Genomic DNA, 7,591 nt, shown 5'->3' with positions numbered 1-7,591 from the left:
AAAGAAAGAAAGAAAGGGCAGGCCAGCTGGTATGGGATGCTGGGAAAGGTCTTGAGGATTGTGGTGGAGTCTGGGTCAAGCAGTCAACCAGGGAACGTAGTCACCTGGCTTATGGGTCCTGAGGGCCCCACGGAGACCGCACACCAAACTGACTGTGGTGATCAACCCGTCTCCCCCTGCTGCCTCGCCCTCTTCAGCTTTTCCTGTCACCAGTAGTGACCTCATCTGTTGACTTGTTTATCTCCCCTCACTAAACCGTAAGCTCCATGAAATCGGAACCGTCCTCTTTCTTCACTGCCATGTCCCCCAGTGCTGAGGAGAACCGGGGACACCTGGAATGGGCTCAGTAAATACTGGGTTGTCGGAAAAGTCATGACACATTTTGGTACAGGGAACATAGAAGAAAACATGAGTTTTCTGCAACGCAGCGTTTGCTGTGTGAGTGAACAGACAAGTGCACGAGTACCATCAAAGGAGTTCCATGTCTTTGCCACAGCGCCGACCTTTCTCTTCCGCCTGTTCCTCTTTTCTTTGACTGTACTCTAGTCATAATGAGATTTCCGGTTTCCTGAAGAGGAAAAAACAACTACCCACAGACTGATGTTTCTTACTTGACCTGTATTGTTTTTTTCTTTTAAAAATCATTCACCTATTTATTCCATGAGTAGGAAAGATACAGAGAGAGAAGGAGACAGAGAGACAGCAGCCCGATGAGGTCCTGATGCCACAGTCCATCCTCTTTCTGCAAATCCATATCACGGGCACATGTGTGTTCTACGTACTCGAAGAGGCCTGTGGATATGAACAGACAACCTTCTCATGCTGGTCTGCCTCACAGCGCACTGTGTGTTGCCAGTGTGCCAGCAATCACCCCCTGTGTTTGTTTCATTCACTGCTCTTCCTCCCCTGCTCTTGTCCACCACTCGCCCACCTCTGGAGTCTCTTTCCTGTCTCTAGCGTGTCATCTCACTGTTCAGTATCTCTTTTGATAGCGCCTACATGGGTCACTCTGGAGTATAGCTATCCGTTCCCATGACTCTGTCCACGCTCTGCTGCATGCTTATTGTCAAACCAGACCTTGCTCCTCTTCGTTTCCCCAGCACCTTCTATAGGGTCCCAGTAAAGAGTTGTGGAGTGAGTGAGCCCACCGCTGGGAGATAGGTTGGCTTTATTTGTCCATTGGGATCTCGAGAAGGGGATAGTCAGCATCTCACCTCTCTGTAGCTCAGCTGGCCCGGAGATGATGGATTACCCAGAAGATAGTGACTTATAGCTGCTGGGGGCTTGCCCTAAGGAGGGGGATCAGATGGAGACACCTGTGAGCCGCGTGTTCTTCTGTACCAGGAGTAAACTAGACACAAGAAAAATGCCCCGTGAGTGTTTCCTGGAGCTCTGCTTATCTTGCCACTCACAGGGCCAGACGAGCAACCCAAGGGAAAGCAAAGGACCCAGTTCAGGGCTCAGCCGTGGTGGTGGTGCATAGGTGGCCCACAGCTGGGGAAGACAGAAGCCACGCGGGAGGCCCAGGCTTAGTTCCCAGGCCAACCTGAGCATGCAAGTGTGCTGACGTGCACTGGAAGTCTTAGGTAACTGGAAGACTGGGGGAGGAGGATTGTGGTACCAGGGCCAGCAGATGGCGTAGTGCTTACATTGCTGGACTCCCACATGGCCAACTGAGGTTCGAGTCCTGGACCCGGTGGCTTAAATCCAACACTGGGTATAAGGGCATGCGTGCCCAGGATCCTAGCAAGAGAAATCACCCACTAGGGGGTGATTTCTCATTTTCTCTCTCACTGTCTCTGTCTCTCCCTCTCTCCGGCGAGTGCATAAACCCTAAGGCGAAAACCTCTAAGGAAAAAAAAAAAGGGAAAAATAAAAAAGAAAAAGAATGCCTATCTCAGTTGTCTCTCCCTTTTCCTTTCTCTCTTAAAGAAAAAACAACATACTGAATTTAGCCACTGCGTGATGACCCTGTCTCTGTTCACAACCTTGCCACTAATAGTGGGGTAGGTTTGTATCCGCACGAGAAAGATGGGGAGAGGTATGTGAGATGATGAAACCAGGGACGGCACTCAGAGACGGCCCTGCCGCACATGCATCAGACGGAGGCTGCGATGTCTTCGTTCTGAGCTGTCCTCGCTGTCAGTACCTGGGCGCACCCGAATCCTGAATCCTCGTCTCTGACTGCTTCGCTTTCAGAGAGCAGGTGGGCTGGGGAGGAGGAAAAGCCTCGAGCTCCTCCTGAACGTTTACGTCTGCTGCCTCTGCTCCCCATGGCCCCAGACCCTCCTCCCCCAGGTAGGGGCAGCCACGCGTACCTCCATTAAAGATGGGTAGCCCCACGGTCAGGGTGTTCCAGCCTCCTTTGTCGACTGTGTTAGGACAACCTGATTGTTTGCGGAGAAATCTCTGTAATCCTTGGCTGAATGGGAGCAGACAGAAGGATCCAGGGGATTGTAAAAGTCGTTTCTGCCTCTTCCTCGGTACTCCGGAGATGAATGGATTCCTTTTTCATTTCCTTTTTAATTTGCTGTAGAGTGCGTTTACTCATGCGAGAGAGACAGAGACAGAGAGAGAGGGAGTGAGAAGGTGCTGTCACCCTCAGAGGGTTTGGCTACACTGCAGTCCTTTTTCCTCCATTCTCCCCCTGGGATGTAGGGCAAACATGCGCATTCACCCAGATTGTCTTTCAAATGGCTGGGCCTAAGACTCAGACCACACAGTCAGCCCTGTGCAGTCAGCTGCCTGGACCACAATTGGAGCAAGTCACCCCAGGTCCTCTTTTGCCTTTGGCCACTTTTTATTCTGAGGACTCACGTTCCATGACTTTTTGGGTAGAGAGCTTCTGTAATCCTCGTCTTTGGCATCACCATTGGAGGGCGGGAAGCTTCTGTGAAAATGCACGGAAATACCTACAGAAAAACGCCTCCCGGAGGCATCGGCCAAACAGTAAATGACAAGGCGCCTTTGGGCATAAATCTAGAAAGGGCACCTGTGAATTATAAATGACACCACAGGGGTTTTTTTCCTCCCCCAAAATACAGTTTTTGACTATTTGACACGGTGGGAGTTTAGGTGGTCGTCTTTGTCATTTTCATCAGATTGAATACACTTTGAAATGGAACCAACATTGTTAGCACAGCCTTGGGGATGCTATTTTTTCCCACTCGAAGACCAGCCTCACGAAAGAGAGTTTAAATTTTAGATACGTTCAGTCCCTGAGAATAAAAAAAAAATCCCGTGGAAAATGATTCTTGGGAGGACATGCAAATGTACCAGTGACCTACATACGGAGCCTGTAAGCCCATCAGATTGCTTCTGCCACTTGAAACCTGGGGAAAAATGGAAAAATAAAATTGCATTTTATATGTTGTGCTCCAAAAGGCACTGAGATTTTTTCCAGGGCTGTTTTATAAAAGATTATTCAGCAGAGGTACTTTCCTTTGTCTCTGTGGGTTTGCCAAATGACACATTTAAACGAGATGTGGTTATTCATGGAATAAAGTGTGAAATTATTACATTTGTTGTTTTATTCTAGAGTTTTAAAATTGCCGTATCTTAAAACCTATGGCAGCAGTAGCTTTAAGAAAACAGAGAGGGTAGGGGCTGGCAGGTGGTATGGTGGTTAAGGCTCTGGACTCCCACATGGCTGACTGTGGTTTGAGTCCTGGACCTGGTGGCTTGCTTTCTCACTTTCCCCTCTCTTTCTCAGGTTAAAAGAATATTCATCATAATGATAAAAGTTAAATAAAATACTTTTTAAAAAAAACCTGGGGGGCAGGGCCCAACAGATGGTGTAATGTTTATGTTACTGAACTCTCAAGTAGTTGACCGCGGTTCAAGTCCTGGACCTGGCAGCCTAAAACTCAAATTGGGTTGTGTATGTGTGCGTGCACAAAATCCCAAGAGGAGAATGGAGGAGAAGGGACTGCAGCATGGCCATCCCTCCAGGGGGTGATTTCCTGCTTTCTGTCTCTCTGGCAAGTGCATGCACCCGATAGCAAAAATCTCTCCTAAAACAAACAAAAAATGGGGTAGGATTCAGTAGATGCATAAAGAGGGCACATGCATAATATACCATGGCCTCTTTCCTGTGGCTGGACAGAGGAGGAATTCGCAGAGGTTCGTGTGGGATTAATGAAGCTGATTAACAAAGGGAGCTCAGGCTGCAGCTGGGTGGGTGCTCATTTTCCGGAGGTCTGCATGGGCTGAGGCACCCTTAAAGTGCGAGCTTCATTTCTCTGGCCACATTGGATCCTGCCTCCTTCTTCTTCTACTTTCCAGCAGGCTTGGACACTGTGCCCCTTAGATAAAGATGGCACAACTGGCTGCAGCCCTGGGAACGTGGGTGCGTAAAGTCGACCAGCAGAGATTTTGACCCACAACGATTTTGATCAGCAAAATTTGATCCAGAGATTTTGATCAGAGATTTTGATCCAGCTAAGATTTTGATCCACCAGGTCCCAGAAAACAAATGGGAGCTGATCGTGGGCACAGAAACAACAGGGGTGAGCGGCGAATTGTCACATGACTCAGACCACTTAGGATTCAGGCGATGACACCTACTTCATACGAGCTTAGGGACACCAAAAGTGCACACTGGTCAGGGGGAGGGTTTACTGGGGAGTATCTGGGAAGTGTAAGATAGGTCTAGAAAAATAAAAGGAATCAAGATCATTTTACACCTCCTGCTTCTCTGCTTTGAACTTGTCCTCATTTTCTTTTTCTGTTAATTCATTGATGAAAATTATTTTTAAGAGGTTTTTTTTGTTTGTTTGTTTTGTTTTGTTTTTCCATAGGGCACATGTGCTCACCAGACACACAATGACACAGCAAGACAGAAAGTAAGAAATCACCCCACAGTGGGGGATGGCCATGCCGCAATCCCCTCTCCTCCACTCTCCTCTTGGGATCTTGAGCACACATACACACGTGCCCGGTATGAGTTTAAAGCCTCCAGGTCCAGGACTCAGACCACAGTTGACCACGTGGGTGCCCAGCAACGCAACCATTGTGCCATCTGCTGGTCCCTGTTCTCATTTTCAATGAACTTTCTCCATATGGCTGACTAAATGGTCAGCAGTCCTGTGCCTACAATCCTCAGAACTCTCAGTCCACCTGCATGGAGGAGGAACTAGCAAGCTGTCTCCTACTTGTAAATTTCTTGGAATGGCTCCGGCATGTCGGTGCAATGTAGGGGGAGTCTACTCTTGGTCACAAATCTAGCCTGTACACCAGCGAGGAGAGGGTAGGGCACTTGACTGGCAGCCCAACCAGAATCCCTGGAAGTTGGGGAAGGAATTTCCCAAGTAAAGAAAAGATCAACCACAGAGGTCTTTGAGACCCTGACATCAAGATAGGAATGGGAAAAAGGGAGAAGCATGAAGAATCTCACTTATCTGGGACGGTATCTGCGCTTTTCTCTAATCCAGTGCCGTAGGGAAGCTGGAGTCTGTGTGTTTCCTCCTTGGTCTCTCAACTGTCCCCGGAAGCAGGTGGTGGCTAGGACCTTCATACCTCAAGGGCTAGATTAGAGCTGCTGGGTTGACTTCTAAAGGTCCACAGCAGCGTCCCTTTCCCAGGCTGTGCTAAGGCTTAAACTGTGGGTTAAGTAGATGGAGCTATTTTAAACCCCCATGGCGGTGGTGGGCATGGATCTATTCCGTTTCCTGTCGGACGCCTCGCATGTCTGGAATCTCTCTTCTCTGCCTCCTTCCCACATTGTTTCCAGTCACCCACGTGTCACTGTCCTGAATTAACCTGGAGGTATTCATGCTGAGTACACAAATTAGAGAAGCTTGTTGTTTCTGAAATTCAGTTTCACTTTTTTTCCCCCCTTCTAGGAAAGGTTGAGGCAGCCAAGAATATATAGGTCATGTTTCCAATTATAAAACACCAGCGGTGCTATTTTTTCCTCCTGCACTAATAAAAATAGAAATGAACAAGGGAAGCCAAGTTGTCGTTACGAAGTCACCAATTTGGTTGTCACAACTGCCAGTCACCAAACGTCCTAGCTTACCTGCTAAGGACAGGGGATGCCTGACAACAGGGATGATGATGACGATGATGATTTTTTGGTAAGAGTCACTAGTTGGCACTCTCAGTAAGAAAGAATGGAAAGTGCTCCTTGTCACCAGACCTGTGAAAAGTTAAACAATTAAGCAGTTCAGGGAATGCGTGTTTTAGAAGATGTGGTCTTAGTCCATGAGACAGGGCATTATCAGGTAGATCGTTCTGAGCCCTTGAATGCCTAGAGAAGAGATGCTCCAGGGCGATCAAGGAGCCGGATGGCCGTTCCCAGGGGAACAAAATTGGCCAGGATTGTGGATAACAGAACAGTGCTTTATTTGCGGAATTCCGTGCTTCAGCGTGTTGTGATTCAGCTGCCTTGGGGAACGGTGAGAGGGAGCTGAGCTAGAGGAGTCTGGAATACGTGCTAAGGATTGGTCACTGAGGCGGGGAATTGCTATGAGCCATAGGTGAGGACCCTGGCATCACAGTTACAGGTGAGAAGCCACCAGGGCTGAGTTCACACGAGAACACAGGCGAAATGCGGCTCCTGGGCAGTTTGGGACGGGAACTTCTACTGAATGCAGACAGAGGGAGAAGTGATCAAATGCCTCCCCCCACTTAGTGCCCCTTTAACTCTCTCTTACGCGTCTACCACTTCAGAACAGGGTCTTTCACTTTTTACTTTCTGGCAGAGCACACATGTACTTGCGAGAGAGCGAGAGAGCGAGAGCAAGAAAGCGAGAGAGCGAGAGAGAGAGAGAGAGAGGAAGAAAGTGCCTCCCCCGATAACCACACAATCACATCACAATCCCTTCTCGTCCATCTCTCCCTCCTTTCAGGACTTTGGGCATGCTCACACATGCACCCAATGTGTTTTTCAACCCGCTGGTCCAGGACTCCATCTGTACTTTGGCCGTGTGGGAGTCAGCTGCCTTAACCACCACATCAATGACTGGCCCAAGAACAGAATCTTCACTGGAAGGAGATTTTTAAAGGATGCTTAGCTTTGTGCCATGACTCATTGACCCAGTTTCTGCCTGAGACAATGCATAGACTTCGAGGGCAGTCAGTGGATGGCAGAGGTGCAAATGGTAGGACTTGCTTGTTTTCTTTTTCTCTTTTCTTTTTTGGAGAGGTTTTTGCTATCAGGTGCATGCACTCACCAGAAAGACAGAGATGCAGAAAGTGAGAAATCACCACCCCCAAGGGGGGATGGCCATGCCACAATCCCTTCTCCTCCATTCTCCTCTTGGGTTCTTGGGTATGCATGCATACACACCCGGTGTGAGTGTAAGCCACCGGGTCTGGGACTCAAACCATGGTTGACTACATGGGAGTCCAGCGACATAGCCATTACGCCAACTGCTGGTCCCCATGCTTGTTTTCATTGCACACATAACTTCCTTCCTAGCACTAAGTGTAGCCATAGCAGCCCTGCCTGTTTGTGTCCCATTGAACCTTGCATCTAGAGTGTCTTCCAGCCACCCAGACAGGGCAGGCTGGGAGCGCTAAGGAATTAGCTCCTCCATGGCAGCTCTCATGGATGGCAGGTGGAAGTTCCTCCTCCTTTCTCTCGACC

General features: G+C 48.8%; 1 long non-coding RNA gene across 1 annotated transcript; it reads right to left on the bottom strand.

The window, feature by feature from the left end:
- Positions 1 to 711: 711 nt before the first annotated feature.
- On the bottom strand, positions 712 to 6,236 carry LOC102495787 (uncharacterized). Its single transcript, XR_333692.1, has 5 exons — positions 6,020 to 6,236; positions 2,818 to 2,890; positions 2,319 to 2,530; positions 1,215 to 1,289; positions 712 to 792 (listed from the first exon to the last, which is right to left on the bottom strand). It is a non-coding gene; the product is annotated as an uncharacterized LOC102495787 (long non-coding RNA).
- Between the last annotated feature and the right edge of the window lie 1,355 nt (positions 6,237 to 7,591).

Source organism: Tupaia chinensis, unplaced genomic scaffold, assembly GCF_000334495.1.
Source record: "Tupaia chinensis unplaced genomic scaffold, TupChi_1.0 Scaffold000078_1, whole genome shotgun sequence".
NCBI lineage: Eukaryota > Metazoa > Chordata > Mammalia > Scandentia > Tupaiidae > Tupaia > Tupaia belangeri.
Note: the sequence above shows the minus strand (reverse complement) of the source record. Positions and strands in the feature narration are given on the sequence as shown.